The sequence below is a fragment of the Giraffa tippelskirchi genome, chromosome 4, assembly GCF_054371585.1.
Source record: "Giraffa tippelskirchi isolate mGirTip1 chromosome 4, T2T-mGirTip1v1.2.pri, whole genome shotgun sequence".
Taxonomy (NCBI): Eukaryota; Metazoa; Chordata; class Mammalia; order Artiodactyla; family Giraffidae; genus Giraffa; species Giraffa tippelskirchi.
Window position 1 is genome coordinate 65,030,018 of NC_137278.1, and position 27,991 is coordinate 65,058,008.

General features: G+C 38.8%; 1 protein-coding gene and 1 long non-coding RNA gene across 5 annotated transcripts in view; one reads left to right on the forward strand and one right to left on the reverse strand.

Moving 5' to 3' along the window:
• Positions 1-27,991, forward strand: part of RTN4 (reticulon 4) — a 197,705-nt gene that overhangs the window by 103,177 nt on the left and 66,537 nt on the right. Inside the window, exon 1 of one of the 4 annotated variants that reach the window (XM_081589496.1) lies at positions 27,634-27,889. The exons of 2 other annotated variants lie outside the window; for them this stretch is intronic. The gene's annotated coding sequence lies outside the window, so the exon portion shown is untranslated. Of the gene's footprint in view, positions 1-27,633; positions 27,890-27,991 lie in introns of those variants that run through there. One more of the 4 variants, XM_081589510.1, reaches the window with a different exon arrangement.
• On the reverse strand, positions 3,456-27,991 carry LOC145545330 (uncharacterized). Its single transcript, XR_014082006.1, has 3 exons — positions 27,920-27,991; positions 27,394-27,435; positions 3,456-3,542 (listed from the first exon to the last, which is right to left on the reverse strand). It is a non-coding gene; the product is annotated as an uncharacterized LOC145545330 (long non-coding RNA).

The following is a 27,991-nucleotide window of genomic DNA, read 5'->3' on the forward strand; positions in this document are numbered from 1 at the left end:
GTATGTGAACAATTCCAATTATAATCAATTTGAAAAAAGTGGTTATTAAATTACTTTCAAGTGACCAGTATTAAACTCAAATATATATTCAAATCCTATTGGGTTTGAGTTATGCTCTTTATGTTGATATTCAAATTATTTCAGATTCTGAATTAGTAGTATCTAAATGAATTTTTTTATAACCTCTTTACAGAGGTTTGTGGTATGAGATTTATCTGTGAGAAACTGTTGATATTCTCATTTTTTGACTTATAAAAATGACTTCATATGGCTAAACTTAATGCAATTTTGAAAACACAGAAGATTTATGAAATCTTTGAAATAAGGTTAAAAATTATATAGAAAAATATCAAAAAGTATTGGGAAGAAAAAAAAACAGTCTACTTGAAAATCCTAACTCCTAGTTCCACACCCCAACATTCTGAGATAACTACTGCCAACAATTTCCTGTATATCCTTTTACAAATTGTCCATGTATATACAATCATACATGCACAAATGGAATCATACTAAATAAACTACTCAGAAAATTGCCTTTTTTGCTTGATATGTTTGGATATCATTTCATTTGATTCATATAGTTCTATTCCTTTTTAAAGTTCTGTTAGTCTATTGGATGATGTACAATAATTGACTGCTGCTGCTGCTGCTAAGTCACCTCAGTCGTGTCTGACTCTGTGCGACCCCATAGATGGCAGCCCACCAGGCTCCGCCGTCCCTGGGATTCTCCAGGCAAGAACACTGGAGTGGGTTGCCATTTCCTTCTCCAATGCATGAAAGAGAAAAGTGAAAGTGAAGTCGCTCAGTCGTGTCCGACTCTTAGCAGCCCCATGGACTGCAGCCCACCAGGCTCCTCCGTCCGTGGGATTTTCCAGGCAAGAGTACTGGAGTGGGGTGCCATTGCCTTCTCCACAATAATTGACTACTGAATTAAAAATAATAATAATATCCACATAGTAAAATGCACTAATCTTAAGGTTTATTTTCTATTTGTACAGTCTCTACATGTGTATGTATACCTGTGTAACCATCACCTAGGTCAAAATATAGAATATTCCCAACATTCCAGAAAGCTCCATCAAGTTGTTTTTGTTGGGAAGGAAAAAACGTTCCTCTATCCTTCTAGGTTCATCTGGCTGGTCTAAAAATTAAATTAACATGAAACAAATTAACAGGAGAAGATCACACAAACGTTTAATAACATGTTTACATGGGAGAGACCCAGAAAAACAGGGTAACTCTTCAAAATGGCTGAAACCTTCATCTTAAATATCATCTTCAGCTAAAGACAAAAGAGGATGTTGGAAGCAGTTGTTTGTGACTTCAAGGGGGTAGCATGCAAAGTATAGCAAGATGGAAAAGCAGATGTCTGGTAAATAAATGTTTGCTGGGCCATACAGAGACAATGGGACATAGAGAGAAGTTCTAACAAGCAGATTTTGCTCAGTTCCTCCTATCTACACTAGGGTTCCTCTTAGTTCATTTTATAGTTATCTATGGTGATTGACCCCTTCCTAGAATAGGTCCCCTATCTATATTCTTTTAGGCAGCTGGGGGAAGGTCAAAGTTTCTTCCGGAGTCTTTTGGGCCTCGATTGTTTTCAACTCAAAATAGTCCACTTGCTGGGGACATTGTGGGGTGGCACACTTTGCTCCCCAGCAGTTCCCAGCCAGTAACATCACCCCAACCCCAGCCCCCATGGTTCTGATGTTTACCAACATATATTGATTTTGTCTGTTCTTAAACTTCCTATTGGAGAAGGCGATGGCACCCCACTCCAGTACTCTTGCCTGGAAAATCCCATGGACGGAGGAGCCTGGTAGGCTGCAGTCCATGGGGTCTCGAAGAGTCGGACACAACTGAGCGACTTCACTTTCACTTTTCACTTTCATGCATTGGAGAAGGAAATGGCAACCCACTCCAGTGTTCTTGCCTGGAGAATCCCAGGGACGGCGGAGCCTGGTGGGCTGCCGTCTATGGGGTCGCACAGAGTTGGACACAGCTGAAGCCACTTAGCAGCCACTTAGCAGCAGCAGCAGCAGCAGCAAACTTCATATAAATAATCATATGTTTTTGGTTTGTAAATGCCTGGTTTCTTTTACTCAACATCAGTTCTCTGAGACTGATCCACATTATTGTATGTAGCAGTAGTTTATTTTTATTGCTGTACAGTTATTCCATTGCATGAATTTTTTTCATTCTACTGTTGACAGACATCTAGCTTTTTATTTTTAAAGTTTTAGATATTATTAATAAAACTTTCATGAGTATTCTTTATATGTCTTTTAGTGGACATATCTATTCATTTTATTTTGGTATGTTTTACCAAATGATAGATTATATCAAATAGAATATTCTAAAATTAATATTTAAAATATTTAAAAGGTTGACACCGAGGTTCTTAAATCATCAAATCATTCAGTTTATTCTTTGATTTAGGAACTTTTGTGTTAATCTTTAGATATTAATGATTCTTGCAAAAGTGCTACAGATTGACTAAACTTGGGATGACTCGGGAAATTTCTTTAAAAAAGTTTTGCTATCATGTGTTTTCTTAACATTTGAAAGCTTAAATTAATTTTTTAAAATCAGTATTTTACCGAATTCAGATCTTTTAAATAAAATATTATTACTTCAGCAGCATGTCATAAGTAAAACAAACAAAAATTAAGAGTACTACTTCACTTCATTTTTACCAAAATGACACTAAATAGTAGTTTTTAGCAAATTATTATTTTGGTTTAGTTTTTTTATTTTTTTAATTGAAGGATAATTGCTTTACAAAATTTTGTTGGTTTCTGCCAAACATCAACATGAATCAGCCGTAAGTATATATATGTCCCCTCCTCTTGAGCCTCCCTCCCATCTCCCTCCCCACCCTACCCTTTTAGGTTGTTACAGAGCCCCTGCTTGAGTTCCATTCCTGTTGGTTATCTATTTACATATGGTAATGTAACTTTCCATGTTACTCTCTCCATACATCTCACCCTCTCCTTCCTCCCCGGCCCCCATGTCCATAAGTCTGTTCTCTACGTCTTTGTCTCCATCACTGCCCTGCAAATAATTTCATCAGTACCATCTTTCTAGATTCCATATATATGTGTTAGCATATGATATTTATCTTTCTCTTTCTGACTTACTTCACTCCGTATAATAGGTTCTAGGTTCATCCACTTCATTAGAACTGACTCAAATGCATTCCTTTTTATGACTGAGTAATATTCCATTGTATACATGTACCACAGCTTCTTTATTCATTCATCTGTCAATGGACATCTAGGTTTTGGTTTAGTTTTTTATTATTATTTGTTTTATTTTTGGCTGTGCTGAATCTTTGTTTCTGTTGTGCAGGCTTTCTCTTGTTGAAGCAAGTGGGGGCTTCTCTTCGTTGTGGTGTGGTGGCTTCTTTTGTAGCAGAGCACAGGCTCTAAGCATGCAGCCTTCAGTAGTTGCAACACACATGCTCAATAGTCCTGGTGCCCAGGCTTAGTTGCCCTTCCGCATGTGGAATCTTCCCAGACCAGGAACTGACTCCATGTCCCCTGCATTGATAGGCAGATTGTTAACCACCAGACCACCAGGGAAGCCCTGTTTTGGATAATTTTTAAACAAACTGCAGTAGAACATGTTCTTAAATTTAGAACAATCTGACATTATCACCGGTTCCTAAACATAAACATGGTTCTGGTTACTTATTGCTTAAAACCACTATTATTAATAAATTAATATTACTGTAAATAGATTTATTAGTATGGCTTCTTTCTTTTGATTAAACCCTGAGCAACCAAAGTATATTTTTCAAATAAAGTATCATCTGTGGTAATTTATGGATGGGGAATTTTTGAAAACACTGGAAACCATTCATTGCTCTCATGCTCTAGTTGTTTAAATTGCCTACTTGACAGCTCTGCTTCAACATCTGGAACTCAGCATGTCTAGAATGGAATCCTGACTCCCTACCCCTTTCTAATGTGCTTTACATTTCATCCATCAGTGAGTTCTGACATTTCTCCCTTATAACCATCTCTCACTTGTTCTCTCCTTCCCTTCCTCAGTGCAGCCACTGAAACCCAAGCCACTAGCTTGTCTTGCCCAGATCTCCATAATAGCCTCTTTTCTGTTGATGGTGCGTTCACTTTTGACATCCTCTGTCTGTTCCACACAGAGCAGTCAGAATAATTTCTAACAACATAAATCAGTTTTGTTCTCCTGCTTACAACTCTTATCATTGCACTTGAAAAAAGCTTCAACTCATTACCATGGGCTACTAGTCCAGAGTAATGTGGCACCTACTCACTTGTCCCACCCCATCTGGGGCCTTTAAGCTCTAGCTAAAGGGCCTCCTTGTAATTCCTTGAACTTGCCAGACAAATCCTTTCCCACCTCATCACTATCTACATGTAGTTTCCTCTTCTTAGGATGCTCCCTACCATCTCGCATGGTTTGCTCCTTCTCAGCATTTCACTATCAACTTAAATGTAACCTCCTTGGAGTGGCCCTTCCTCATCACCTGATCTAAATAGCCCAGTATCTTCTATTCTTCCTACTCTATTTTTAAGGTAGATTTACCAAAAATTGTAAATATATTTATATATTTTCTTATTTATTGTCTTCTTTGTTGCATCAGATAAGATTTAGTTCAACTGCTAAAAACCAAAGTACCATGGCTGGAAAAGACAGCGGTTCATTTTTCTCTCAGAGGTATACAGATCAAGACTGGTATGATAGCTCTATGATCCTTAGAGACCTGGGTTCCTTCTATCTAGCTGCTTCACTAAATTCATCATGTGGCTTCCACCTCACAGCTGAGAGTGGTACTCACTTTTATTCCATCCATCAGGAATCAGGAAGGTAAATTTGGTCTTTATTCAAGGTGGGTAAAAATCATTAGTTCTTTTTTTAAATATTTATTTACCACAACTCTTAGTTGTGGCGTGCAGTATCTTCAGTCTTTGTTGCAGCATGTGGGATCTTTAGTTGTGACATGCAAACTCTTAGTTACAGCATGTGGGATCCAGTTCCCCAATCAGGGATCAAACCTGGGCCCCCTGCATTTGGAGTTCAGAGTCTTAGCCACTGGATCACCAGGGAAGTCCCTAACTTCCAGTTTTATAGGAATTACAAGGAAAAGAGAAAGATACCAAATGATACCCTGAGGAAGCAAACAGATAGACTGAGGACCTGGGACAGCTGTCACTGTCTCTCTTTAATATTTCAGTATCATGAATATAGGGACTGACTTGTTTTAAGGAGACTGAGGGAATATAACAGCCAGATGTGATGTGTGGTCCTCAATTGGATCCTAGTTTGGATTAACTATCTGTACAAGGCATTGTGTAGACAACTGGAGAAGTGTCAATATGAATGAGTATTAAGATGACATACTGTTAAGGGATTATTAATATTGTCAGCTGAAATTATGTCATTTCGGCTACATAGGAAAATGTTCTCAGTTAAAGGATGCATATTAAAATTTAGGGGAAGAATGATGACCATTATTAAAATTCTTCAACATAAATTGGAGTTCTATTTTTCAAGAAGGGATAATGGATACTGGGGGCCCACAAGAAGTCTTTGGCGTACTCCACCCCTAGACTGTAAGCTGTATGAGAGAAGGGGCTATGCCCACTTTGCTTCCCACTCCATAACCAGTGCCTAATATATGGCCCAGTATGGAGGCCCTTCAGATATCTTTGTTAAATGAAGAAGTAAATGAATATGGGATAGAAATGCAGAAATTACTCATGACTTCTACTGACACTGAAAATTCAGCAGACATCACTTAAGAGATCATGGTACTTGAAAAATAAGTACAACTGAAACATTAACCGTGTGCTATAATTATAATTAAATAGATAAGAAAAACGATGAAACTTGAAAATGAAAACCCCAAATGTAGAAAACATTGAAATAGTAAAATAATAATGAGCAGGATACTATTAATTTTCCTGCCCTGTAACTACTTCTTTCAGAGTCAGGACGTTGAACTGGCATTTTGTTATAAAAGAAAACTAGCTAAATATGCTCAAACTACCGCACAATTGCACTCATCTCACACGCTAGTAGAGTAATGCTTAAAATTCTCCAAGCCAGGCTTCAACAGTACGTGAACCGTGAACTTCCAGATGTTCAAGCTAGATTTAGAAAAAGCAGAGGAACCAGAGATCAAGTTGCCAACATCCGTTAGATCATCAAAAAAGCAAGCGAGATCCAGAAAAACATCTATTTCTGCTTTATTGACTATGCCAAAGCCTTTGACTGTGTGGATCACAACAAACTGTGAAAAATTCTTTAAGAGATGGGAATTCCAGACCACCTGAGCTGCCTCCTGAGAAACCTGTATGCAGGTCAGGAAGCAACAGTTAGAACTAGACATGGAACGATAGACTGGTTCCAAATAGAAAAAGGAGTACGTCAAGGCTGTATATTGTCACCCTGCTTATTTAACTAATATGCAGAGTACATCATGAGAAACGCTGGACTGGATGAAGCACAAGCTGGAATCAAGACTACCAGGAGAAATACTAACAACCTCAGATATGCAGATGATACCACTCTTACGGCAGAAAGCAAAGAACTAAAGAGCCTCTTGATGAAAGTGAAAGAGGAGAGTGAAAAAGTTGGCTTAAAGCTCAACATTCAGAAAACTAAGATCATGGCATCCAGTCCCATCACTTCATGGCAAATAGATGGGGAAACAATAGAAAAGGTGAGAGACTATTTTGGGGGGCTCCAAAATCACTGCAGATGGTGACTGCAGAAATGAAATTAAAAGACACTTGCTCCTTGAAAGAAAAGTTATGACCAACCTAGACAGCATATTAAAAAGCAGAGACATTACTTTGCCAACAAAGGTCCATCTAGTCAAAGCTATGGTTTTTCCAGTAGTCATGAATGGATGTGAGAGTTGGACTATAAAGAAAGCTGAGTGCCAAAGAATTGATGCTTTTGAACTGTGGTGTTGGAGAAGACTCTTGAGAGTCCCTTGGACTGCAAGGAGATCCAACCAGTCAGTCCTAAGGGAAATCAACCCTGAATATTCATTGGAAGGACTGATGCTAAAGCTAAAACTTCAATACTTTGGCCACCTGATGCAAAGAACTGACTCATTTAAAAAGACCCTGATGCTGGGAAAGATTGAAGGTTGGAGGAGAAGGGGACGACAGAGGATGAGATGGTTGGATGGCATGACTGACTCAGTGGACATGAGTTTGAGTAAACTCCAGGAGTTGGTAATGGACAGGGAGGCCTAGCGTGCTGCAGTCCACGGGGTCGCAAAGAGTCGGACACGACTGAGCCACTGAACTGAACTGACTGAGCTAAATATGAAAAATTAAATTCCATGTGTTATACAGGAGATTGTTAGAAATTCAAGTATATATATTTTTTCTCCTGCTTGCTCCGCAGTTTCTCTCTTCCTCCTAATCCTGCAATAGTAAGATTGTTAGACATCTGTTGAAACTGAGCAAGACCCTGCAGGGTCTTCCAGGGACCCCTGTTTCCCCTGCCTCTTGTTTGTAAAAAAAGCTTTAAGCCTCCTAGGCCTTCCCTGAATTCCAAAGAGCAGATTTAATAAAAGAAGTTTAAAAAAAGAAAGAAACAAAAACCAATGAACACCTGCAGAAACAAAGGAAAACAGTCAAGCAAGACAAAATAATAATAGTTTAGCCATAAAATGAAGTCAAGGACCTTTAGTTCCTCCTCAGGGGCTATAGATAACATCCTGAGCCATACCCTTGAGTTGTTTTGCAGGTACTAAAACCCCCACCAGGTGTAAGAATCTAACTGTACAATGACTATGAGCATGTAGTCCCTAGGCACTGGAGCCTGAAAGTTGGTAACACTGACCCCTGTAACATCACCTTGTTACCTCACTATCAACCAATCAGAAGAATGTCCACAAACTGATCAGGCACTCCATGACCCTCTTCCTCACCTTGCCTTTAAAAATCCTTCCTGGAGAGCCTTTGGGGAGTTTTGAGCAGTAGTCACCAATTTCCCTTGCTTGGCCTTGCAGTAAACACTGCACTTTCCTTTACCACAAGCTGATATCAGTAGATACACTTTACTGTGCTTTGGGCTGGTGGACCCAAATTTGGTTCAGTAATTCCATTTGCTGGCTGTACCTTCTACTGACTAGCCAACTGCATTTGAGGAGAGTTTTTTCCTTGCCTGCATCTTTAATTGAAAAGTAATAATTAAATTTTTACTCTATGTATGAATTTATTTTTTAAAAAAGAAAAAAAATGTAAGTCTAAATCACATATCTTATTCTTGGGGAGTCAGGATCAACACAGGGAAAACAAAAGTAAAAAACTCCAAAAATATTTTTCCCTAGTGCTTTATATTCACCAAGAGCTTTGACAATAACATTCCATTTTTTCCTGAAATGATACCTTACTGCAGGCTGAGTCAAAAGAGATTAGTTGACTTGCTCAAGGTTCTCTCCGTAGTTAGAGGTAAATCTGATATCAGAAGCCTTGTCATCTGACTCTTGTCCCACATCCTTGAGCATGGCGCTACCTTCTGAAAGCCAGAACTTGAGACCAGCATTGCATTTTAACTCTGCAGTGTGTCAAGGATAACTAACTGAACTATCTAATGACTGAAGTACATTTGGACTTAGAGATGATTTCTAAAACTCTGTCCATTTTGTGGAATTTCACCCCCCACCACCCATTCTTTTTAGCAACCAAGATATACCGCTTTATCTTCCCTCTTCTCCCTGCTGAGCTCCTGCAGCTGCACCCAATGCCATCATCCAGAGACAACTACCGTGAACTGTGCTTCACCCAATAAGAGAACATTGTGCATTCTACTAGAATTTCAGCTAAAATTTCATCCACACAGCAAAGCTGTGAAATGCATGCCAGCTGAAAGTGGCTGTTAGCTGGCATGTATACCATAGTAATCTCTTAGGAGTAAAAAAGAATCTGTGATTTTGAGTGGTGCATTTAACATTATCACCACCTACACATTCAGTTAAAAGCTGTTCATGGCTGAGGAGAAACCCCTGATTCCCTCCCACATCGTATCTCAGGTTCGTTTTGGTGTGAGCTGTGGGTGGCTTCATCAAGAATGTTTGTACCCTTTACCAGAACAAACATTCCCATAGTGCAACACTTGTAGGATCCAAAAAATAGAAAATTTAGTAATATTTAATAATAAGTAAATAATAAAAAAATCCGTCTTCATGGATCACAGCCTTGTCATGGTAAAGGGGCTTGCATAACTCAGTGGAGCTATGAGCCATGCTGTGCAGGGCCACCCAAGATGGACTGGTCATGGTGGAGAGTTCTGACAAAACACAGTCCACTGGAGGAGGAAATAGCAACTCACTCCAGTATTCTTGCCGTGAGAATCCCATTAACAGTATGAAAAAGCAAACATATATGACACCAGCAGATGAGCCCCCCAGGTCAGAAGGTGTTCAGTATGTTACTGGGGAAGAGTGGAGGGCAACTACCAATAGCTCCAGAAAGAAAGAAGCGGCTGAGCCAAAGCAGAAATGACGCTCAGTTGTGGATCTGTCTGGTGATGCAAGTGAACTCTGAAGCTGTAAAGAACAATATTGCATAGGAACCTGGAATGTCAGCTCCGTGAATCAGGTAAATTGGAGGTGGTCAAGCAGGAGATGGCAAGAGTGAACATCGATATCTTAGGAATCATGAACCAAAATGGACAGGAAAGGGCAGATTTAATTCAGATGACCATTTTATCTACTACCAAGCGCAAGAATCCCTTAGAAGAAATGAAGTAGCTCTCGTAGTCAACAGAAGAGTCTGAAATGCAGTACTTGGGTGCAAGCTCAAACATGACAGAATGCTCTCAGTTGCTTTCCAAAGCAGACTATTCAACATCACAGTATTCCAAGCCTGTGCCCCAACCACTAATGCTGAAGAAGCTGAAGTTGACCAGTTCAATGAAGAGCTATAGGACCTTCTAGAACTAACACCAATCAAGTTCTTTTCCAGCTCAAACATACAATAACTTGTAAAGTCTTAGCTGCTCTGACATTCTAGATCCTCTAGAATATGGTCTCACCTTATATAGTGATCTTACCTTGCTCTCCAAATAACATTAACAGCAATAATTACTATTAACTGAGTACACAAATCCCAGGCTCTGTGTGAGGTGCTGTCCATATCCAGTTTTCTAACACAAACTCTTGTTGCAGCTAGTCCTGTGTCTTTATGTTTCCCATGTAGGCTTTGCTCTTTTCTATACTATTCTCTATTTCTATATATTCTATGTCCCCAAATTCTACTAATATTTTGATACTGAGATAATTTTTCAGCTCCTCTAAAAATCCCCTCAAATTATTCAGCACTATTGATCTTTTCCAGTCTACTTTTTCATACTCTTTCTATACCACACACCAAGATGTTTAATACCACTGTATGATTATTTAGTCATTTTAGGGATGTAAATTTACCTCCAGTTAAGTTGTCATATATTGGCAGCCATTGATGGGCTTTAAAGGGTGCATGAGCCATTTAAAATGATATTTTTAAAATATTTATTTATTTTTGGCTGTGCTGGGTCTTTGTTGCTGCACTGGCTTTTCTCTAGTTGTGGCTAGTGGGGGCTGCTCTCTTGTTGAGGTGCACTGGCTTCTCTTTTCAGTGGCATCTCTTGTGGAGCACAGGATATCGGCTTGTGGGTTTCAGTAGCTGTGGCTCTCAGGCTTGAGAGCACAGGCTCAGTAGTTCTGGTGTACAGGCGGCATGTGGGATCCTCCCGGATAAGGGATCGAAACTTTGTTCCCTGCACTGGCAGGATTCTTTACCACTGAGCCACCAGGGCAGCCCTAAAGTGGTATATTTTGCACTTGTGCATTTTTCCTAGGTCAGGAGATCCCACAGCATTCCAGAGAGGTCCATGAAGAGGGTTGAGTTACTCTCTGGATACCAATTCATGCTTTTAGTCATTCCTACTTAAACAGAGGAAATACATTTCTTATTGCATACCCTCTGATTCTCCATTGTAGAAAAACTTCTAGCTAAGGTGCATGGGCCTGAGTTTTAAAATTCTGATCATTTTTTTTTCTGTACTAAATGAGATGTCCTGAATTTTAATGTGGAAGATATTATCACTATATGCACAACTTATTTCAACAATAATTTTTAAATTGAATATTTTTTGAATTGGTAATACAGTTATACAATTTGAAGGTCAAAACTACATAAAAAGGCTAACCAGAGAAGTCTCACTCCCATCTGCCTTTTATTGTTAATTATCATTAAAGAAGACTTTAAAATCATAGCTAGTACAATAATGTCTGTGGCTTCATTCATCAAGGCTCTTTTGGTTGCAAGTGACAGAAGTTTATTTCATACCAATGTAAACAACAACAAAAGAAATTTCTTTCAAGAATGGAATATCTCAAGGAAGGCATAAAATACAGCCAGGTTTCAGGAACGATTGGAACCAGGACTTGGGAATCCATCAGGAACACAGCAGCCAATTTCTGTCTGACTTATTGTGCTCATTGTCTTCAGTTATCTCTCTTTTTCCAAACTGACTTGGTTGCTTTGGCTGCATAAGGCCAAACATAGCCACCCCCTTGCTTCTGAGTACACTTATCCTGGGTTCAAGTGACCAGCCCAGCCTCTTATCTCTTAGAGCTCATTCTTAGACAGACAGAGACAGAGATATTGAGGTGACTAGGGTCATGTGTATGTCCTTGATTGATCAGCTCTGCACATGGGAGCAGGGAAACAGTACAAGCATGGATGCCAGGGATTCAGCCCTGGGTAAGGAAGTCCTGTGTGGATCACAATAAACTGTGGAAAATTCTGAAAGAGATGGGAATACCAGACCATCTGACCTGTCTCTTGAGAAACCTGTATGCAGGTCAGGAAGCAACAGTTAGAACTGGACATGGAACAACAGACTGGTTCCAAATAGGAAAAGGAGTATGTCAAGGCTGTATATTGTCACCCTGCTTATTTAACTTATATGCAGAGTACATCATGAGAAACACTGGGCTGGAAGAAACACAAGCTGGAATCAAGATTGCCAGGAGAAATATCAATAACCTCAGATATGCAGATGACACCACCCTTATGGCAAAAAGTGAAGAAGAACTAAAGAGCCTCTTGATGAAAGTGAAAGAGGAGAGTGAAAAAGTTGGCTTAAAGCTCAACATTCAGAAAACTAAGATTATGGCATCTGGTCCCATCACTTCATGGGAAATAGATGGGGAAACAGTGGAAACAGTGTCAGACTTTATTTTTTTGGGCTCCAAAATCACTGCTGATGGTGATTGCAGCCATGAAATTAAAATACGCTTACCCCTTGGAAGGAAGGTTATGACCAACCTAGACAGCATATTGAAAAGCAGAGACATTACTCTGCCAACAAAGGTCTGTCTAGTCAAGGCTATGGTTTTTCCAGTAGTCATGTATGGATGTGAGAGTTGGACGGTGAAGAAAGCTGAGCACCGAAGAATTGATGCTTTTGAACTGTGGTGTTGGAGAAGACTCTTGAGCGTCCCTTGGACTGCAAGGAGATCCAACCAGTCCATCCTAAAGAGGATCAGTCCTGGGTGTTCATTGGAAGGACTGATGTTGAAGCTGAAACTCCAATACTTTGGCCACCTCATGCAAAGAGTTGACTCATTGGAAAAGACCCTAATGCTGGGAAGGATTGGGGGCAGGAGGAGAAGGGGATGACAGAGGATGAGATGGCTGGATGGCATCACCGACTCGATGGACATGAGTTTGGGTAGACTCCGGGAGTTGGTTATGGACAGGGAGGCCTGGAGTGCTGCGATTTATGGGGTCGCAAAGAGTCGGACACGACTGAGCGACTGAACTGAACTGAACTGAACAGAAGGAAGTCCTTAAAGCGAAGAGGTGTGGACCAGCCTAATATCCTCCACGGTGCCCTAAAGCGGTCTTGCTGACTGTAGTCAACTAGTTATTGATTTTTATGGCCCTGAGGCCACCTTTGTTCCAGGTATGAACCCAGTGCTGATGATCTTTTTTCCTTTTGGTGGGAAAAAACCCATGAATAGCATACTCTCTTGAGACCTGGAGAACTGCTTATCCTATTTTTATTTAAAGTTGTTAAAAGTTTCCCTGGGTCAGTGTATGTCAACTACTCTTCTCCCAACCTAAAGATCAAACTGGGTCTCTTGCCCTGGAGGCATATTCTTTACTGGCTGAGCCACCAGGGAAACCCATTCTCTCACTAGCTGATGCTTATCACCTCTGATTACCTCCTGGATATCTCCTAGTCAGGAACAAGGACCAGTGCCTATTACCAAGTATAACAGAGCAGAGTAAGGTGTTGTTCATACCAGATCCTTCCTTCCATCTCTGTTTTGAAGTAGGGGTGAATGCTTCTAGGAAAAACAAGTATTGCCTAAGTAACAATAGCAAATTTTAATATATAAAGAATATGGCTCTAATGTATTTACATTCCATAATGGTGCTAAAGGAACTTCATGGATGTTATATCTTATCACTACTTTACTTATCCATAGACTGATCATGGTATTAGTAGAAGCTATTTGAGAAAAGCAAAAGAGATAGTGTGTCTTTAGGTGAGATTTTCCAGCAGAACAAGTATCAGTCTTCCATTGATCTTTCCTCCCTTCCATCCTTCCGACCTTCCTTCTAAATATAGCAGCATCTTCTCAGAACTTCCTAAAACTTGGATTGTATAAAATTTTTTCACACTCTATAAAATAACCTAAGTAATGTTTATGAATAAAAACTAAACTGAATAGTGTACTTCTGTGTGCCAGCCACTTTTATAAGTATTTTATGATTAGTTAACTAATCCTTGAAACCAGTCTATGAGTTGGCCATGATTATTATACCTATTTTTCAGATGAAGAATGAGGCACAAAGAAAACGATTGCTCAAAATCACAAAGCTAGTAACAATGGACATAGGAAAAAAAAAAAAACCCTATCACACCCTTGTTCAATATTTTCATAAAAAGTTGTCTTATGAAAATTTTCTATTAGAAAATTTCATCATAAAATTATGAAATAAATGATTACTGCTCTCAAATTCTTCCATTGAGACTCAAATGGCTTAGTAACAACAAATGCTGTAACTTGGCTGCCGATTTAGAAATAGTTCTCTGTAGCTGTTTTCTGAGTTTTTATCACTTGAGTAGGCTGTCTTGCCTCTCTCAAAGATATTGTGTTATTTCTTCCTTGGAAAAATATGCCTTTTCTTATCAGCTTCTTTTCCCTTTTGTTGTTGTTTTTCGGTCACTAAGTTGTGTCCAACTCTTTGTGACTCCATGGACTGTAGCCTGCCAGGCCCCTCTGTCCTTGGGATTTCCAGGCAAGAATACTGGAGAGGGTTGCCATTTCCTTCTCCAGTGGATCTTCCCAACCCAGGGATTGAACCCTCATCTCCTGCACTGGCAAGCAGATTCTTTACTGATGAGCCACCAGGGAAGCCCCCTTAGTTTCCTTACATAACACAACATTTAAAAAGCAATATTTTAAAGAGCTTTATGCAAAGATTATAAGGCTTCATGCATTATTTTAACTAATTACTCAAGTTCACACTGATTATATTAGATTTTTTGAAATCCAATAATTTGACAAAGATAAGGGCTCTCTTTTTGTGTGTGCCCACCTGCGTGCACGTAACGTTTGTCTATATGTTTGTGTTCATTTCCTAGGGCTGCTGTAACAAACCACCACAAACTGGATGGTTTAGAACAATAGAAATGTATTCTCTCTCACTGTTGTAGACTAGATGTAGAAAGTTAATGTGTTGAGTACGCCATGCTCCCTCCAAAGCCTCTAGGATCCTTCCTTGCCTCTTCCAGATTCTGGAAACTTCCTTGGCTTTCTGCCTGTCTTCACATGGCTGTCTACCCTATGCATCTCTGTCTTCTACTTTTCTTAAGAGGACACCAGTCATTTGGATTAAGGGTCTACCCTAGTCCAGTATGACCTCATCTTTACTAACTATAAATGCAATGACTGTATTTTCAAATAAAGTCTAGTATAAGTACTGGGGTTAGGACTTCAACATATCTTTCGGGAGGACATGATTCAACCCATAGCAATATCTAGTTACTAAGAAATCCATTGTAAGCTTTTTAGGAAGGTGGGTATATTCATTTAAAAGCATAATGTCAACTTTGCTGTTTGAAATAGAGAAGAGAAACAAATGAAGGAATATACTATTAAAATATGCAGTGATAAAATTTTGCATGTTGACCAGGCTTTTATGGAAAATCTTCATTTTTCACTTGAACAGAAGCTCTTCAGGCAATATTTTTTTTTAATATTTTTGATTAAGCTATTTGACTGAATCACTGACTTTAATACAGTTTTCTTGAATATATTTCTAAGCCTATTCAGCTTTCCACATAGTTTTCATATTTGCTTTTAGAAATGAGAAAGATAAAGTTAAAAGAGAAGCTCACCTAAGTTAAACACACTATGTGACTGTCCTCTTTATCTTCTTATTTTGAAACATATAAAAGGAAAACTGTCTTCTTTCAAAAAAGGTTAGAAAGAATCTTGCTTTAATTCAGACCATTGTTGCAACCTTCCTATCATAAAATACATCTTCCTGAGTGGCTTATCTCAATATTTGACATTGGCACTAGACAGCAATTAAAGGTTAAAAAGAAATAATAAAAAATGATCTTGAAGGTAGATCAGAATGAGGGAGTTGTTAGGTGTAATCCCCTGATTCACAGATGAGGGTACTGGGACCCAGAGGTTCCTGAAGGTCACCAAGCTGGGATTGGCAAAGCTGGATCCAGAATCTTGCTTTACTGCATCACATTGTCTTTTCTTCCATATCTTATTCAAAACTTGTACAAAAGGTAAGGAATAGCTGGCACTGAGTTGTACACTTTAAATGCATGAATTGTATGATACAGGAATTGTATCTCAGTAAAACTGGTTAAAAAGAGATGAATGGCTGGATTTTAGAGGTACAGCAATGAAAGTACAAATACACTTAGGAAACATTCATTTTAAATAATAGTTTCTTTTTTACAAATTGCATAGTACAGAATCAGCTGAAAACAGCAACTAGCCCCAATTTTAAGATCTAAATAACAACTTAAGCTAGACTTGGTTTTATTTACAGCACTATCAATTTCATAGAGATAGAAGGTGACTTAGAGAAGGAAAACTGTATAAGATACAGTCTTAAGGCATTTACTGATGCCCCCCAAAGACTGTGCACATTTATAAGGTAAAGTTAAAATGAAAACTCAAAAAATGCTCAGTCATGGAGTTTGAAAAACCATATTGCAGGTTCACCTTTCTAGAGGACAAATTGGATTAATGGGAAACATTGTGTTTTTTTTTTTGTTCTTTCCTTCTGGATCTCTTATTAGTGATTCATAGGCCTCCCAAATTTATCTTCTAGCTTTTTCATCCTTTGTCTCCTGTATTGTATCTTTGTCTTTTTAAAGAAAAATAATCAGCTTTACTGCAATATAATTTTTATCCAACAAAATACATTTATTTTAATCATACAGTTCAATGAATTCTGACAATGTATATAGTTGCATAACCATCAACACCATCACTTCAAGAAGTTCCCTTGTCCTCTCTTTGATAACCGCCCCCCGCCCCTTCCCCTGCCCCTGGTGGTTTTGCCTTCTTAGGAATCACATAAACAGAATTATAGGGTATGGAGGCTTTTGTGTCTTGCTTCTTTCACTTAATATAATCCTTTTCAGTTTCCTCCATGCTGTTTCTATCAATAGTTTGTTCTTTTTTGATTGCTGAGTAGGATTCCAAAGCCACAGTATGCTTGTCCATTCATTAGTTGATGGATATTTGGATTGTTTCCAGTTTTCATTTCTTTTGGATAAATATCTAGGAGTAAAATTGCTAAGTCATATCCTTAGGTATGTTTAACCTTATGAGAAATTATCAAACCATTTTCCAAAATGGTGTTACCATTTTAAACTTCCAAAAGCATTCATTACGTAGTCTTGCCACATTTTAGTTTTGACTGTTCTATTTGTGTCTAGGTTCATTTTGAATTATTTATTTATTTTTGGCATATGGATATACAATTGTTCCAGCACAATTTGTTGAAAAAGATTATGCTTTCTTCATTGAAATATTAATACTTTGGCACCTGTGTAAAAAATTGACTGTGTATGTGGGTCTATGAGTCTTTCTGGACTCTAGTCTGTTCCACTGATCTACTTGTCCATTTTTATGCCAGTACTACATTGCCTTAATTATTAAGCTTTAAATCTTGAAATCAAGTTGAAGTCCTTCTAATTTCTTTGATTTCTCTCTAGCAATGTTGGCAATGTTATGGTCTTGGGAACATTTAGTTAAATCCATCATTAAATAATTCATGTAAAGTCATGTAAAATTATGAAATAATAATGTTAAAAATTAACTTATTGTTATTTATTTACTTACTTATTTATTTATTTTTGGTTGCACGAGGTCTTTGTTGTTGCACATGCGCTTTCTTTAGTTCCCGCTGGGTGGGGGGTTGCTCCTCTTTGCTGTGGTGTGCCAATTTCTCATTGCAGTGGTTTCTCTTATTACAGAACATGGCTCTAGGCGCATGGGCTTCACTGTTGCAGCACATGGACTCTAGAGCACAGGCTCAGTAGTGGTGGCACACAGGCTTAGTTGCTCCAAGGCATGTGGAATCTTCCTGGACCAGGGATATAACCCATGTCCCCTGCATGGCAGGGGAATTCTTATCCACTGTACCACCAGGGAATTCCAATTTATTTATTTATTTTTAATTTGAGGATAATTACTTTACAATGTTTTTTTAAACATTTTTTAAAAATCAATTCATGTTTTCTGAGGCTATTGTAAATGATGTTGCTTTACAAAAAAAAAAAAAAACCACTTCAACTTCCATTTGTTTGTTGCTAAAACATCTTTTTTTTTTTTCTATTTCCCTGGGAGGTTTTACAGGGCTTCTCTGGTGGCTCAGATGGTAAAGAATCTGCCTGCAATGCAGGAGACTGGGGTTTGTTCCCTGGGTTGGGAGGATCCCCTGGAGAAGGGAATGGCTACCCACTCCAGTATTCTTGCCTGGAGAATTCCATGGACAGAGAAGATTTTATAAATGTATCTTCCAACACTTCAATTTTTTAAAGTTGCAATTAAAATCATTTTAATGTAGTAAAATGAAATTTACCATTATAACTATTTTTAAATGAACAGTTCAGTGGCATTAAATGCATTCACATTGTTGTGTGAGCATCACCACTATCCATGTGCAGAACTTACATCCCATAATGAAACCCTGTATATACTAAATACTCTCTAAATACGAACTCCCCATTTCTACCTTCCCATCACCATGGTACCTACTGTTTCACTTTCTGTCTCTATGTATTGACTATTCTAGGTACCTCATATAGGTGGAATCGTACATTACTTGTCCCTTTGTGTCTGGTTTATTTCACTTAGCATAACGTCTTCAAGGTTCAACCATGCTGTAGCATGTAGCAGAATTTCATTTGTTTTTAAGCCTGAATAGTATTCCATTGTATGTATATACCACATTTTATTTTTCCATTCATTCATAGATTCTGGAGGGAGGTGGGAGGGGGGTTCAGGATGGGGAACACATGTACACCCATGGCTGATTCATGTCAATGTGTGGCAAAAACCACTACAATATTGTAATTCGCCTCCAAAAAAAAAATAGATTCTGGGTTGTTTCTATCTTTTGGCCATTGTAAATAATGCTGCTATGAACATGAAATTGGTTTTACTTTGTGAACTCTTTCATGTTCTTTAATTTTCTCACTTATTATTTCTGTCTTTGTTTTATGGAGTGATATATTCTGTTATCTCCCTGTAAATATTACAGTTTCTATAATATTTTCTTCTCTCCTCTGTATGCCTGTTCCCTCCTCAAGTTTCTTTTATTTTCATTTTTAGCTTCCATTCAAGACTTTCGTTAAATATCTGGTGTTTCATATGTTTTAATAGTAGAGAACTTTTTTAAAAAAAATGGACGGAAGCTTTGTGGGGAGAAGGGGGCAGGTGGGGCTCATCAGGTCTTTTTACTGGGGTACTTCAAATACTTGGATATGCCAATATACTGGGCTACGCCAATACTTTGAGAAATTTTCCCTGGAACCATTTTGTTTCTCCACAAATGAATTCTCCAACTTCCTGCCTGGAGGAGAATGAGGTATAAGGGACAGCAGGGATCGTGGGAGCAGTGACAGTGGGGCAGTGGTGACATGCTTAAGCCTTGCTGCAGGCTTTCTGAGTATGGAAAGGAGACATAGGGGCTGAGGATTCCTCTTTTACTTAGTCCACTTGTTTTCAGTTCTAGCACCTCCAAGGGCTGAGTGCCTTAAGGATTCTATGGCACAAAACGACAGACTTCTAGTTGTTAATGCCCCTTGAGAGGTATTTAGGTTGTAACTTCACAGTCTGCTAACTCAGTAATTGCTCCTCTATCTGCTTTGCCTTCCAAAAAGATGTTGATATATTTTATCCACTGTTGTCTCTGCTCTTATTCTCTTTGTCCTTGCTGGCTAATACCATTTTTATTGCTTTACTGACATTTTAATAGGGTTTTAGGAGGGAGAGGAAATGAACACATGATGAACTATATTTAACTCATTAAATAGTATTTATCATTCATAAAGGGTTTACATTTCTTTTACCACCTGATAGGAAAAACTTCCACTCAGGGCATTAAATAAAACTCAGATAAAATGGAAATACTAAATGAAAATAAGTTTGTAGTAGTGAAAGGAAAAAGAATTTAAAAAAGAAACATGTGCAAGGCAATATACTTCCAGTGATGAATGTGTTTCTCAGTTCTCAGGAAAGAAGGGAAGGAGTTGAATATGAGCAATATAAGTCTGTTGATTTAAAAGGAAATCATATACCTCATAAATATAAGTAGTATATAAAAGAATCATTTACTGTAATTTATAGCATTTGCTTAATTTCTTACTGCTTTTCTTTCAGCCATTTCCTTCTCTTTAGCATTTTCATTAGTGGCTGGTTAGTTATATAAAGAGGCAAAAGTCCACCAGGCAATTCTTCCACTTATTATTGGCTAAGAGGCTGATATTACTAGTTTTTTAAAAAATTATATTTATTTTTAATCGATTGCTTTACAGTATTGGTTTGATTTTTGCCATATATCAACATAAATTAGCCATAGGTGTACATATGTCCCATCTCTCTTAAACCTCTCTCCCACCTCCCACCCTTTCCCACCCCTCAAGGTTGCTACAGAGCCCCCGTTTGAGCTCCTTCAGTCATACAGCAAATTTCCATTGGCTATCTATTTTACATATGTATATGCTTCCGTGCTACTCTCTCCAATTTCATTCTCTCTTTCCTCTCCACTGTCCTTGTCCATAAGTCTGTTCTCTATGTCTCTGTCTCACTAGTTTAATGAGTGTTTGAGAATTCTCTGTGGCTTAAATTATTGGCACTATCCCTATTACTATAGATTGTGTGTGTGTTAGTCGCTTAGTCATATCTGACTCTCTGCAACCCCATGTAGCCTGCCAGGCTCCTCTGTCCACGGGGATTCTCCAGGCAAGAATTACTTGGTGTTTAATACAATTGATTGAGTGCTTATTGGAATATTATTTTCAGTTCTGAGTTTAAGGTGGATGGAGAAAATAAAATGAGCACCTGTTTAAAAACCAGACCTATGAAGAAAGGTCTTCCCCGGTGGCTCAGAGGGTAAAGAATCTGCCTGCAATGCAGGAGACCTGGGTTCAATCCCTGGGTTGGGAAGATTCCCCTGGAGAAGGGAATGACAATCCATTCCAGTATTTCTGCCTAGAGAATTCCACAGACAGAGGAGCCTGGCAGGCTACAGTCCATGGAGTCACAAAGAGTCAGACATGATATAGCAACTAACATGAAGAAAAGCTAAAAGAAGCTCTTTTGTTTTGATTTGTATTTTCTAGGAAAAGAAAAGGATCAGTGGAAATAACACTCTTCAAATAGGTCAAGATGCTTCACCTGATGTTTCCCAGGGCTCTATTCTAGGCCTTGTCCTCCCATGGGCATTAGATGGTATCCATCAACCTGCTTGACCATCCCCTCCCTTACCCACCACTTTCCTCAAATATTTACCCATGAAACCTAACCAACAGATTTAGTTACCTGCTCTCCAGACTAGATCTAAGCTCCAGCCCTAGGTTTTCAGCTGCCTTCTGATTATTTCTAGTCCAGTGTTCTGCAGGCAAATCACGTTCAATGGATCTAAAAACTTAGGTCATTAAATTCTCCCCAGCATTACTCACCCATCTGTGCTCCTCTCCTGACTTCTTTTCTTTAATAATGGCAACACCTGTTTACCTTGTCAACTAGGCTTAAGTCTTAGAATCAGCTTTTCTTTCTTCAGCCCCTCCATCCTATTAGTCACCAAATTCAATGAATTCAATTTAAATCTTTTTGAAATTTATCTTCTGTTTACTATGCTATTAGTTTAGGCTCTCATCAACTTCTGCATGAAGTATAAGAAGTGGTTATGTTTCACTTAAACCAGGCTGTCTGTCTCCTTCTATTCTTTTATCATATACATATGTTGTTGTTGTCCAGTCACTAAGTTGTGTCTCTTTAGAAGCCCCATGAACTGTAGCCCACCAGACTGCTTCATCCATGGGATTTTCCCAGGCAACAATACTGGAGTGGGTTGCCATTTCCTTCTCCAGGGGATCTTTCTGACCCAGGGATCAAACCCTCCCCTCCTGGCAGGCAGATTCTTTACCACTGTGTCACCTTTTGTCGTTATTCAGTCACTAAGTCATCTCTGACTCTTTGCGACCCCATGGACTGCAGCACGCCAGGCTTCCCTCTCTCTTTCCTTTACTCTCTCCCGGAGTTTGCTTAAACACATGTCCATTGAGTTGATGATGCCATCCAACCATCTCATCCTCTGTTGACCCCTTCTCCTGCCTTCAATCTTTCCCAGCATCAGGGTCTTTTCTAATGAGTCAGTTCTTCACATCAGGTGGCCAAAGTATTGGAGTTTCAGCTTCAGCATCAGTCCTTCCAATGAATATTCCGGGTTGACTTCCCTTAGGACTGACTGGTTGGATCTCCTTGCTGTCCAAGGGACTCTCAAGAGTCTTCTCCAACTTCTCCAAAGTTTGAAAGCATCAATTCTTTGGTACTCAGCCATCTTTATGGTCCAACTCAGATATCCATACGTGACTACTGGAAAAACCATAGCATTGACTATATGAACCTTTGTTGGCAAAGTAATGTCTCTGTTTTTTAATATGCTGTCTAAGTTTTTCATAGCTTTCCTTCCAAGGAGCAAGTGTCTTTTAATTTCATGGCCGCAGTCACCATCTGCGGTGATTTTTGGAGCCCAAGAAAATAAAGTCTGTCACAGTTTCAGTTTTTTTCCCCATCTATTTGCCATGAAGTGATGGGACCAGATGCCATGACCTTAGTTTTTTGAATGTTGAGTTTTAAGCCAGCTTTTTCACTTTCCTCTTTCACTTTCATCAAGAGGCTCTTTAGTTCCTCTTCACTTTCTGCCATAAGGGTGGTTTATTTGCATATCTGAGGTTATTGATATTTCTCACGGCAATCTTGATTCCAGCTTCTGATTCATCCAACCAGGTATTTTGTATGATGTACTCTGCACATAAGCTAAATAAGCAGGGAGATAATATACAGCCTAATACACAGATGTACGCCTTTCCCAATTTTGAACCAGTTCTTTGCTCCATGTATATATGAAAGTGAAAGTCCCTCAGTCGTGTCAGACTCTTTGCAACCCCATGGACTATACAGTCCATGAAATTCTCCAGGCTAGAATGCTAGAGTGGGTAGCCTTTCCCTTCTTCAGGGGATCTTCCCAACTGTGTATGTCTATATACACACATATGTATATACCTATATATACTTATGTAAACTAGACTATATGTTCCTTGATGTTAGGAATTGTGTTTTACTCTTTATCACCAAACCACAGATGCTCAATAGATTTTAGTTGAAGAAATGAATGTTTATTTTAAAGATAGTAACCACCTGGTTTCTATTTCCACTCACAATAAAATGATATTTATATTTCAATGTTTAGGTATTAGGAAGAGTGGGATACATACTGGAATGAGTTTTTTATAACCCAGGTAATTTTGTAAACTCTTCTTTGTAGTTCTTTTTCCTCATGAAGACAGATTTATTTGTCTAAGATGGTGTAGGAATTTCTTTGCTTGGATTTGTGGTGCTTAGACCAGTTGATTTTCTGCTGGATCAAAAATAGTTTTTTTGCCAGATCAAAATACATTTCACCAGAGAAACGATGCCTATTGAACTAGGGAGGAAACACAGTACTAATGCAGAGGACCTTCTTGGACCTTGTGACTTTCACGTGCCTGTTGTATCATTTCTCTTTGAAATTTTCATTTTAGGTCCAACACTAATTGACAGTGCATCACCAGTGTTGATCTTATACTATTTATGTATCTATTCTTATTACGATAAACTTAGATGTAAGATGTTAACCTGAATCATAAACTGCATTACATAATACATTTCAGAAGATCTAAAATCCCAGCAAAATGGTAGGGACAATGACATAGCCAGTTGTTGATTTTTCCCCAAAGAGTGCCAAAATGATGTTTCAGTCTTTTTTGAATACAAAGGCTGAATGTAATTCATTGGTGCTCTTGAACACAAGCAAGTCATTCTCATAGGCAAAAAAGCTGTGATGGCCAACTTCTTGAAACAGATCTGTCAGGAACCTACCTTTCATATTTCTGTCATGGTTGTTGAACCTACTGTCTAGTTTACCTCCTGCAGTATGTAGACAAGAGTACACCAATCCCACACTTTTAACTCTCTCAGGGAGCATACATGATGCAGGGACAATTAACCTGTTCCATATATGTATACCAGATTAGGTGTCAATTCAACACTCTCTAACAAGGTATAGGTAAAGTAAAGCGTTACTTGCTCAGTCTTGTCCAACTCTTTGCGAGCCCATGGACTGTAGCCCGCCAGGCTCCTCTGTCTGTGGGATTCTCCAGGCAAGAATACTGGAGTGGGTTGCCATCCCCTTCTCCAAGGAATCTTACTGACCCAGGGATTGAACCCAGGTCTCCTGCAATGCAGGCAGATTCTTTACCATTTGAGCCACCAAGGAAGCCCCGATAAGGTATAATACTACAGAAAGGGAATGGGCTATTTCCCTAAGTAGTGATTCTCCTTTTACTGAAAATGTTCATGCACATTTGTGTCTGATGTGTTCAGTGCCATAGGTCAGTCTTGACCAGTGCTTGGTGCACAGTAAATACTATATATATATATATATATATATATACATAGTGTGTGTGTGTATGCATATATATGTGTGTGTGTGTGTGCACATGTGTGTGAATGAATGAATGAATGAATGAAGCACATAATGGAGGCACAAAATGGCTGATGTTTAAGTTAGCTTTTGCTGTGTAATGAACCATGCCAAAAGGTGGCAGTTTAAAACAGTGATTCATTAATTTTCATGATTCTGTGAGTTGGCTGAACAGTCTGAGATGGTCTCATATTTATGGGACATGAGCTCTTTGGCTGGGACAACTAAGTCTTTCTCTCCAGGTCTCTCAGCATTCCAAGAGAGTGAGAGTGGGAGCTGTAACACCTCTGCTGGTTAGGCTTGGGAACTCATTTTCAGTGTATTATATTGGACAAAAAAGTCACAAGGCCAGATCCAGAGATGAGGAAATTGACCCGACCTCTTGATGGGTGTTGTTGTTGCAGATTTTGTAGCCATTTTTAATCTACCATAGATGGCCAAGTTTAAAAAACCATTTGTATGGAATTCTTGTAATGGGAGGAAGATTGGTCAAGCTGATCTCCCACAGTCCTTCCAACTCTGAGATTCCACCAGCCTGAATTCTCTTATATTCTAATAGAGAACAGTTACTAACCCAGTGTAATTGGAAACTTTAATCTTCTACATCTGGTAAGATAATTTCAAAGATAATTCATTGAATAATTATTACTATGATCTAGAATTTATAGTCTTTCTTTAGCTATTTCAAATACCTACCAGAATGCTCTCGTTAGTTAGAATAGGCACTAACTCTACTTTGAATTCTGGTATACTAGCAACATTCTCCTTTCCTTATGCTTTGTTGACCATTCTATGAAAACTGGATAAATTCTTTATTTTTTTTCATCCATCAAATACTTAATGTTTTAGAAGTCACTGAGATAATAATATAAAATTCTTATTTTTCTTCTGCATCAGAAGTGCTTATATTATTGCCTCAATATTTAATGCTATTAACTATTAAAGTTGTAGATCTACCACTTTTCTGTAATGATTCTTCTATGACAATTTTAATAAACTAAAGATATTCCTTTGTGATTATTTTAGTAATAGCTACTGCTGCTGCTGCTGCTAAGTCGCTTCAGTCGTGTCCGACTCTGTGCGACCCTATGGACGGCAGCTCACCAGGCTCCGCCGTCCCTAGGATTCTCCAGGCAAGAATACTGGAGTGGGTTGCCATTTCCTTCTCCAGTGCATGAAAGGGAAAAGTGAAAGTGAAGTTGCTCAGTCGTGTCCGACTCGTAGCGACCCCATGGACTATAGCCTACCAGGTTCCTCCATCCATGGGATTTTCTAGGCAAGAGTACTGGAGTGGGGTGCCATTGCCTTCTCCGTTTAGTAATAGCAGATACACAGATATATGAATGCAGCAATATCACATAAATAACTTACAGTTAATAAATAAAAACCCTGTGGAACTTTCCATTAAGGTGTTTCAGAACAATCACAGTAGGAAAAATAGTATTGGGGAAACTGAACTGATGGCTGAATTGTGATTTAATAGAAAACTTCACACCAAAGAATTTTGCTAGTGTATTTTTGTATGTGTATGCACTTAGCTGAAAAATCATGTATGTTTTTGACAATTTTTGACAAATACTTGAAATATGTTTAGTTATTATTGAGGAACCTGTTTTAAAATTTTTAGTTTGGCATTAAATCTCCTGCCCCCAAATTCTACACTAATATTTCTCTCTTCCTACTCTTCCCAATTCTTCTAAAAACAAACAAACACACTCCAATCAACTCACAACAATTTTCTAAAAATAAAGCTAAAGTTCATCTCTGTGGGACTATTAAGCTAGGTCTTGAATGTACTGTTGATAACTAACCCGATCAGGTAATAATGCGAGGAAATCTTGTTCTACCTTTGTTTGTTTTTTTTTAATTAAATATTCTTTGTTTCCCATTTACAGAAAAGAGATTTCTTATACACTCCCATGCCTACCTCCCAACCAGTTTCCCCTGTAACTAACACCTTGCACTGGTGTGGTAGGCTTGTTACAACTGATGAACCAATATTGATTATATTACTCACTGAAGCCCACAGTTTACATTAGGATTCCCTCTTTGAACAGTTCTGAGTTTTGCCAAATGTATGTCATGTATCCATCATGACAGTGTCATACACAATAGTTTCACTACCCTAAAAATCTCCTGTGTTCCCCCTGTGTGTCCCTCCTCCCTCCCCCCAGTCCTTGCTTGTCCTTTTTAATTACCCCAATTGAAGGTAGTATTAGTTGAAGCTAAGAATTTGCTTAAGTAATCCATGATTCCCCATGGCAATCAACATTTCTTAATCATCAGTTTAGACTAGCACTGTCAAACAGAAATTAAATATAAGCCACATATATATTTAAAATTTTCTAGATGCAGTATTAAAGAGAACAAGTGAAATTAATACATTATACTTATCATAATATATCCAAAATATTATCAATTCCAATATAACCACTATAAAAATTGAGGTACTTAATTTTTTTGGTACTCTCAAAATATAGTATGCATTTCAAACTTACAGCACATCTCATTTCAAACGACTCATATTTCAAGTGTTCAGTAGCCAGGAGTAGCCAGTGACTAAGGAATTGAATAGTGCAGGCCTAGACTGAGAGCAACTTGAAAGCAAGCTATCCTCCTCTCTCCAGGGCCTCTAGATTAGACAGAAAGGGGATATTTTTGGAAGGTATTCAATACATCAGAAAGATAAAAAGGGCTCTCTGAACCTCTGGATGCTGATACTTAAATGTTCTGCAATCACTTTCTTTAAACTCTCCAGTTCTGGAAAAAGTGGAATGGGGATTATATTCATTTTGGCATATCAAAGAAATGAGTATGTATGTATCCTGACTCCCAGAAAGCCTGAATCATCCAGAATGTTGACTCATGAGCCTAAGGTGACTGAAATACAATGTGAATCAAATTTGCCTTCCAAGGCATCCTTCTCTTTCCACTTTCCTCTCTCCCCTCCCTCTTTTGGGTGACTCATCCTTCTACCAATTAAGTCCAGCAACGGACAGATCCCAAAGCCCTCTCCGAAGAAGTACAGACTTTCATCAAATGGTCTGTTCCAGTCAGTCTCTGTATCGTCTAGCCCAGTTGTTTTGCCTACCTCATCCAGGGTCTGCAGTTAAGACTGGGTGTGACTTTAAACCTGTAAAAAATATTATTTTTTCTTTTAAGGTGGTGATGGTAAGTGGTGATGGTAGTACCATCACCACCTTAAGGTGATAAGGTGGTTTGGAAATTTAAGTTTGAAAGAAAACAAATTTTTATTTCGAAATCTAAAATTTAACGTTTGCTTCAATCCTTAAGGCCTACTCCACAGTACCGTTATTCAGAACCTTTCTGCGCTCTGGGTTTTTTCCTTTCCTGGGAGGAAAGTTTCCGCTCCCAGCCTCCAAGATAACGCCCTTCCGGTGGCGTGCCAGGAACATCTCCGACCCCTCAGGGCTGGGAGGGAGCCGGTTCGTTTCCCCAGTACTGTAAACACACAGACTCCAGCTTCGCCAAGGCCAAGACCAAGACCCCAGCCCGACCCGCATCTACCCTAGGCAGACGGTGGGGTTCCCAGCTCCAAACCCCGCCCATCGAACCCACCCGGGCCGGTAAGAGAGAGGAAGTGCAGTGAGACCCACCCACTTTCGTCTTTTTCCTTTTCTGTTGGGCCGACTGGTTGCCCGTCAACTCTATTTCTTCGCCGACTGGCT